Below are 6014 nucleotides of genomic sequence, written 5' to 3' on the forward strand. Positions count from 1 at the left end.
AAGAAGTGGTGATGGAGCTCATGCTCTAGAAATCCTTTTCCTCCTGCGCTTGGAAGTGATCTGACTCCAACTGCCGAATGATGTCCCTTATGAAGAAAGTGTGCCTGTCACTTGCGGGTCCTACTCCCAGCAAACTCAGACTCAGAGAACACTCCCACCCCATACCCCTCCCCCACCCCGCCAGGTTCCCGTGAGTTGGGCTGAGCAGGCATAAGGCAGGAGTGGAGGGCACAAGTCTCGGTGTACCCTGTGGTAAAGCTGGGACAGGGGCCAAAGGTCCACACCCTGAAAGGGCACAACCAGCTCACCCCTCTCTGGCCTCACCTTGTCTCTCCTGGACAAAGGTGTCTTAGAGCATCAAGAGAGGTGACACCTGCACTTGGCCGAGAAGGCTGTCTCTGTGGTCTCCTGGAAGATGAGGGGAGAGGGAAGGAGCCCACTCTGGGCAGAGCATCGAAGCGGCTGCTCTCCCTCCCCACGCTCTCTGGGGCACTCAGGGCAGTGCCTTTTGCTCCCACCACTCCTTGGGCTTTCCTGTGCCCTCACGCGCTCCCCAAACCCACTCCCGCCTTCCCTGCCAGGGCCTCAGGCTCCAAAATTCTCTTCTCCTTATGATTGGATCTCAGCTAGGTCAAGGGAAATTCTTTTTGAAAACTAATTCATACTAAGGGGAGAGGGACAACTTAGTCCCCACTCACTTAATCTCAATGGATTTTTCCTTGATGGCTGCAATTGGTCTCCAGTTGGCAGAATCCAGCACAGCTGTGAGGGCAGGAAAGCGCTATTGTGAGGCAAGGTGGCCCATATGCTGCTCCTTAAATCTCATCCCCTCCACTTCCTTAGGAAGAAGTAATTAGAAGAGAAAGGGCCTTCAGTAGCCACTGCCTCTTCCTTCATAGAAGGTGCAAATCCCACTACAAGATGGGGACAGGTTCTGCTCCCCCAAAACTAAATAAGATCCTGAGCCCAGGCCCTCAACACTTGCGGAGGACACTGAACCTGAACCGAGGCCTGAGGATCTCCCTGCATTGAGTCCAGCCATTCAGGACTCCTGCAAGTACCCCCACAGAGGTCTTTGGTTCAACCTCAGGGCACTTTCTATCCTGCCACATTCCTGCCTCCATCCCCTTCCACCTTCCCCCAGGGAGGCCGAGCCTTCCCCTCCTTCCTTCTGGCTCCTGGGCCTGGAAGTGGGGCTCACTGCAAGTCCTGGGCCCCAAGCCGCTGCTCAGGAAGGCCCAGGCCAGCCCTGCCAGACCAGGAAGGTGAAGAAGGAGAGCCAGGCAGCTTGGCTCTGGGGAGCTGGCAGGTTATTGGGCGCAAAACAGGCCCAGACAAAACCAATATTGTGAAACTTTCCTATTCTCCAACAGTTAAGCTGCTTATCAGGTGGGCAAAGAACAATTACTACTTAACACCAATAATGTGTCAGGCTATCTCAAGTTTCACTGGATTGCAACATCAGGCGGGTCATCTCGCTCTCTTGGTTGGCCATTTCCTGCTGCTCCTGACCCTGGTGGAAAGTTACATTAACATTAGAGAGCCCCTGCTCCTGTTTGTCAGCCTTCACTTTTTTTTTCTTTCCTACACCAGCTAGAATAAATAGGAACTGCTTCTGTTTTAAGAAGCAGATCAGATACTTTCTGGCTACTCATAAAGAAAAGAAAGAGAAATAATCATGTGAACTTGAAAATCTAATCTCCTCTCCACCTTGCACCCCTACCCCAACCCATCTGATTGACAAGCTGTGCTGCCTACAGTGGAGGAATTAGAAACAGCTGGGTTCTCATTTCTATTGACGGAACAATTTCCTTTCTCCTTCTGTATCTAGTATTTCCTCTAGTTTCTCTTCCCAGCTTCACTTCGCCCAGATACTTCTTCTCACCTACTATAAGTGAGACTAAATCAAAGAAGAAACCCAGATGAAACTAGTTGTAGGATATTGAGTTTGCTTTCGTGCAGTTTAAGGATCAAGTGGCCACATCCAATGAGCAAGTCCAAAAACACCTCGGGGAAAGGCAGGCTTGCTGAGAAACACAGATGTGCCAACCCCTTCTCCAACCAACACTTCCCCCAGCCCACAACCCCATCCCACATCTTTAGGAGACAAACAGCCAAACCCTGGGATTACAGAGAAATGATGCTGTCATGCCCTATTTTCATGTGATCTCTACCCTGAGTTCCTATTGAAAAAGGAGAGCAGCCCTGACATTCAGAAGCTTGCCTGGCACTCACAACAGGGCTCAGCTATTTTCCTGTTTGACGTAAACAATCTCACACAGATAAGGCCACTCTGAGACCATGATAAAATGAGACGAACCAAGGCCACTGTAAAGTTTTGTCTAAGCACAAAGACAGTCACTACACCACCCACAAAATACAAACACCCACTTTCTTGGCTAAAACGAGTGACGCTATTTCTTGCCAATTACAGGTTTGTTCTCTGGCTAGTCTCCTCCCTGTAAATAATTCTTATTGAGATCCACAATTATGGACTTGACCTTGCTTTTTGACAGCATCCAATATAGAGCAAACCCCTCCTCAGACCCTCTCCAAATGACCCAGCCCAAACCCAAAAGCTGTAATAGTTCTTTCTAACCTGAGTCACTTTATGGTCCCCCCCCCCCCGAGCTGTGCTTTTGCTCACTGCAGCAAGTCATAATCCCAATTTTTGTTCACAAGTCTGTTGAACTTATTCCTCCTGTTTAACTGAAATTCTGTATCCTTTAACCATCATCTAACCCAATTTATTTATCTGCAGATGTGCTCCTGGGGTTTTTTGGCTGAGGGCATCGGCACTCCCCAAATAACTCTGCCCATCCTTATTTCCTCTATTTGTTGGCTTATTTATTTCTCTGATACCACAAAGTGGTTAACAACATGAACTCTGGGGTCAAATACTTGGCTCAAAATGCCAGCTCTCTGACAAGTCACGTAACTTCTTTGAGCCCACTGCAGAAAGACGGCTCTGTCCTCACCCAGGACTGGAAGGATTCTTAAGACATGTAAAGGGTACATCAGCCTAGAAAAGACATGGAACAGGAGGTTATTCCAGAAATCTGGTCTGAAGACCTCTGCTTGGCCCATAATCCCTGAGAACACACCCACTAATGTCATGTTGCTTCGATTTATTGCAATAAGCTAATGATCAAATATCTTGATCCAAATTTACCAGCCATCAAACAATAGCTATGAGTAATAGCTTTCCAGTAAAACTCCTACTCAATAGTGGAAGAATGTACTAGGGTCATCAAGATAAGGCATTTTCCCTTAATGCCTTTAGACTAACTCTTTGGGGGAAAAAATAAGGCATTTTAACAAATACATCTCAAGTTCCTTGTATTTTTTTCTAGAATCTTAACTATAAAACAAAATCTTTGCTTTCACTGCCCACAAAGGGACATCTCATAATCTGACATTGTTATTTTCTGGGGTGAAAGCACAATACTGGAGCCAAGAGAGACCTGAATTCAAAACTTATCTCCTCTTCTTACCAACTTTGGGAAGTTATTTATCTTAAATCTGTTTTCCCTTTGCAATGCACACACACACACACACACACACACACACACACACACACATCCCACATATGCACACAAGATTTAATATTTGTTTAGATTCTCAACAATTGTCAATGGAACATGGAGCCTTTACCTGCACAGGTGCTCCCTGGGGTGGGGCCTCCCAACCACTCCCCTCAGACCCTCTCAGCAGGCACAAGATGGCCATCCATACACTAAAATCCATGAAGGTGGCAATACCTTAAAATGTCTAAGATACTAAGGAACAGACTTTAAAAAAAAAAAATTCTGGAATGTGATTGGCGAAAAAAAACTTATGAAATGTACCTGAATCTGCTTCACCTTTTGGGACATTATAATGGCTTTTGAGAGGGACTGTATATGTGTACAGGACTTGCGGAAGTTTCAGGTCTGTCAGAAAATGTCTTTCATCTCTCTCGAACCCATTCACGGAGCATTTTGAGGTTCCCAGGAAATCTATCCAGCTAGGGCTTGAGTGGAAGTGAGGAAGGGAAGGGCAGAAACACTGGGTAAGGAGTCTGGAAAAAAGTTCCAAGAAACCAGATGAGAACAGAAATGTACTTTTTCAGGTCCAGAAGATACTGAACCCTCTGTAGGAGGTAGGACAAGGATATAGATTTGGGAAATCTACCTCAAAGCATGAGAGCAGCCCAGATGAAGGCATCAGGATCTTGAAGTCAGAGTTTGGCCCTGACTCCGCCATTCACTACCTGTGGATTTCTGGCAAGTCGCCTGCCTGCTCTGGACCCTCTCATTTCCTCATCTGCCCTTCTTATCTCGAGTCAGCAGCATCAATAAGGTGTGTGTAAAAACATCATAAACCGTAAAGAGCTAAAACAATGAATACTAGTATAGGTGAGAAAAAAACCAATAAAAACTTTAAAGTAGCACACTCTGTGGTTGTAATTTCTAAATAGTCTGCGCTCATATAATCCCTAACAATCATAGCAGGCAAACCCGTCTCTACAACATTCGAAGCACTTGGCCTCTTTGTGGTAACTGACTATAAAAATACGCACAAGGCAGGAACTGGGGGAGATCAGCTCCTTTGAGGTGGAGCTCCCCCGCCCAGGTGGGAGTGAGAGCAGAGGGAATAGCACATGGCAGGCAGCAGCCGTTGTGTCCAGCACTCCCGGCCAGTCCCCCTTCTTTGACTCCAGGGGCAGGGAAAGAGCCACAGGGGTGGCATAAAGGCCTTAAAAAATTACTTTCCCCCTCAAGAAGTGTCATAACAAGTCATGTAAGTGACTTGTATCTTATCTTGGTTGTAAGAATTATTTGAAGAAAAGTAAGAGGCATAGTTCGGTGGTTTCCAACATTTTAAAAAATGTACATGCTTATTAATAGCTGAAAAAACACAGGGAGTTTCCACCTGGTATTAGCTGTATTCCATTTCCATTGAGAGAGAAATTGAGTTCTCAAATATGGATCCTCAAATTCCTTGAACACACCATTCTATACCATTGCCCTCCCCAACCATGACCAGGGAGGGACCCATAGCTCCCAAATTACTGTTAGTACATTCATAATTAAGAAAATTGGGACAGAACACCAGGGAAAGATTCCGCAGAGGAGAGGGGAGAGCAAGAGGAAGGCTCACTCAATACACTACAGCCCCATTAGCAAATCTCCCGAGAAGCAAATGCCTTTATAAAGTTTGGGCAAAAAATACGAAAACCCTGACTATTCCTCTGCTAAATAAAGAAAAAAACACCACTTTTACTTTTCTTCCCTATGCGGAGTTAAAGGTAAACCAGGCTAGCCCTAGGTAAACCTGTTATGTCTATGAAATGTATTGTCCTTTCAAATGCTCCTTCCCCACTTGGGTGGTGACTCCTCCTGTTTTTCGTGGGAGCTCCAAACCCTCCTATTCCCTCTCTCTGCTTGGGAAGGATTAGATATTATTTATACTTATTCGCTGACGCTCATTTATGACAAAGTTTAACAGTCAGGGTGTCATATAGTAATGATGGCTTGAGAGCCCCTGGGGCTTGCATATAAGCATAATACTTACCTAAGAACGGTTAGGTATTTATTTATGTTGTGTTATTTATACGTCCATTCACCTAAGCAAATAAAGTTGTCTTATCGACGTTCCCATCCAGCATCCCTCTCCTATTACCTTCCTTTGATTCTCGCCCCTGCACCCTACCCCTCCCCAGGAAGCTCAGCAGTACTGGCAGCTTCTCTCCCAAACCACTGCCACTGCTCAGTTAGTGTCACGGCCCCACCACCCTTCAAATCCAAGGCTTCCCAAGCCCTGGGCCGCTAAAGGACAAGCTCCTCCCCTTCTCATCCCACAACCAACCAGATGTGCCCGAGACCAGCCCTGCTGTTCCCGCTATTGCAAAGAAGGAGGCACAAGGGGATGGTGAGGACAGAAACGTGGAGCCGCCCAGGGAATGAGAGGCAGAGGTGCCTTCCCCAGGCCCGAGCCAGATGCACAAGGAGGTCGTACATGAGAACGGGGAG

Source organism: Microcebus murinus, chromosome 1 (genome assembly GCF_040939455.1).
Source record: "Microcebus murinus isolate Inina chromosome 1, M.murinus_Inina_mat1.0, whole genome shotgun sequence".
NCBI classification, from domain to species: Eukaryota; Metazoa; Chordata; class Mammalia; order Primates; family Cheirogaleidae; genus Microcebus; species Microcebus murinus.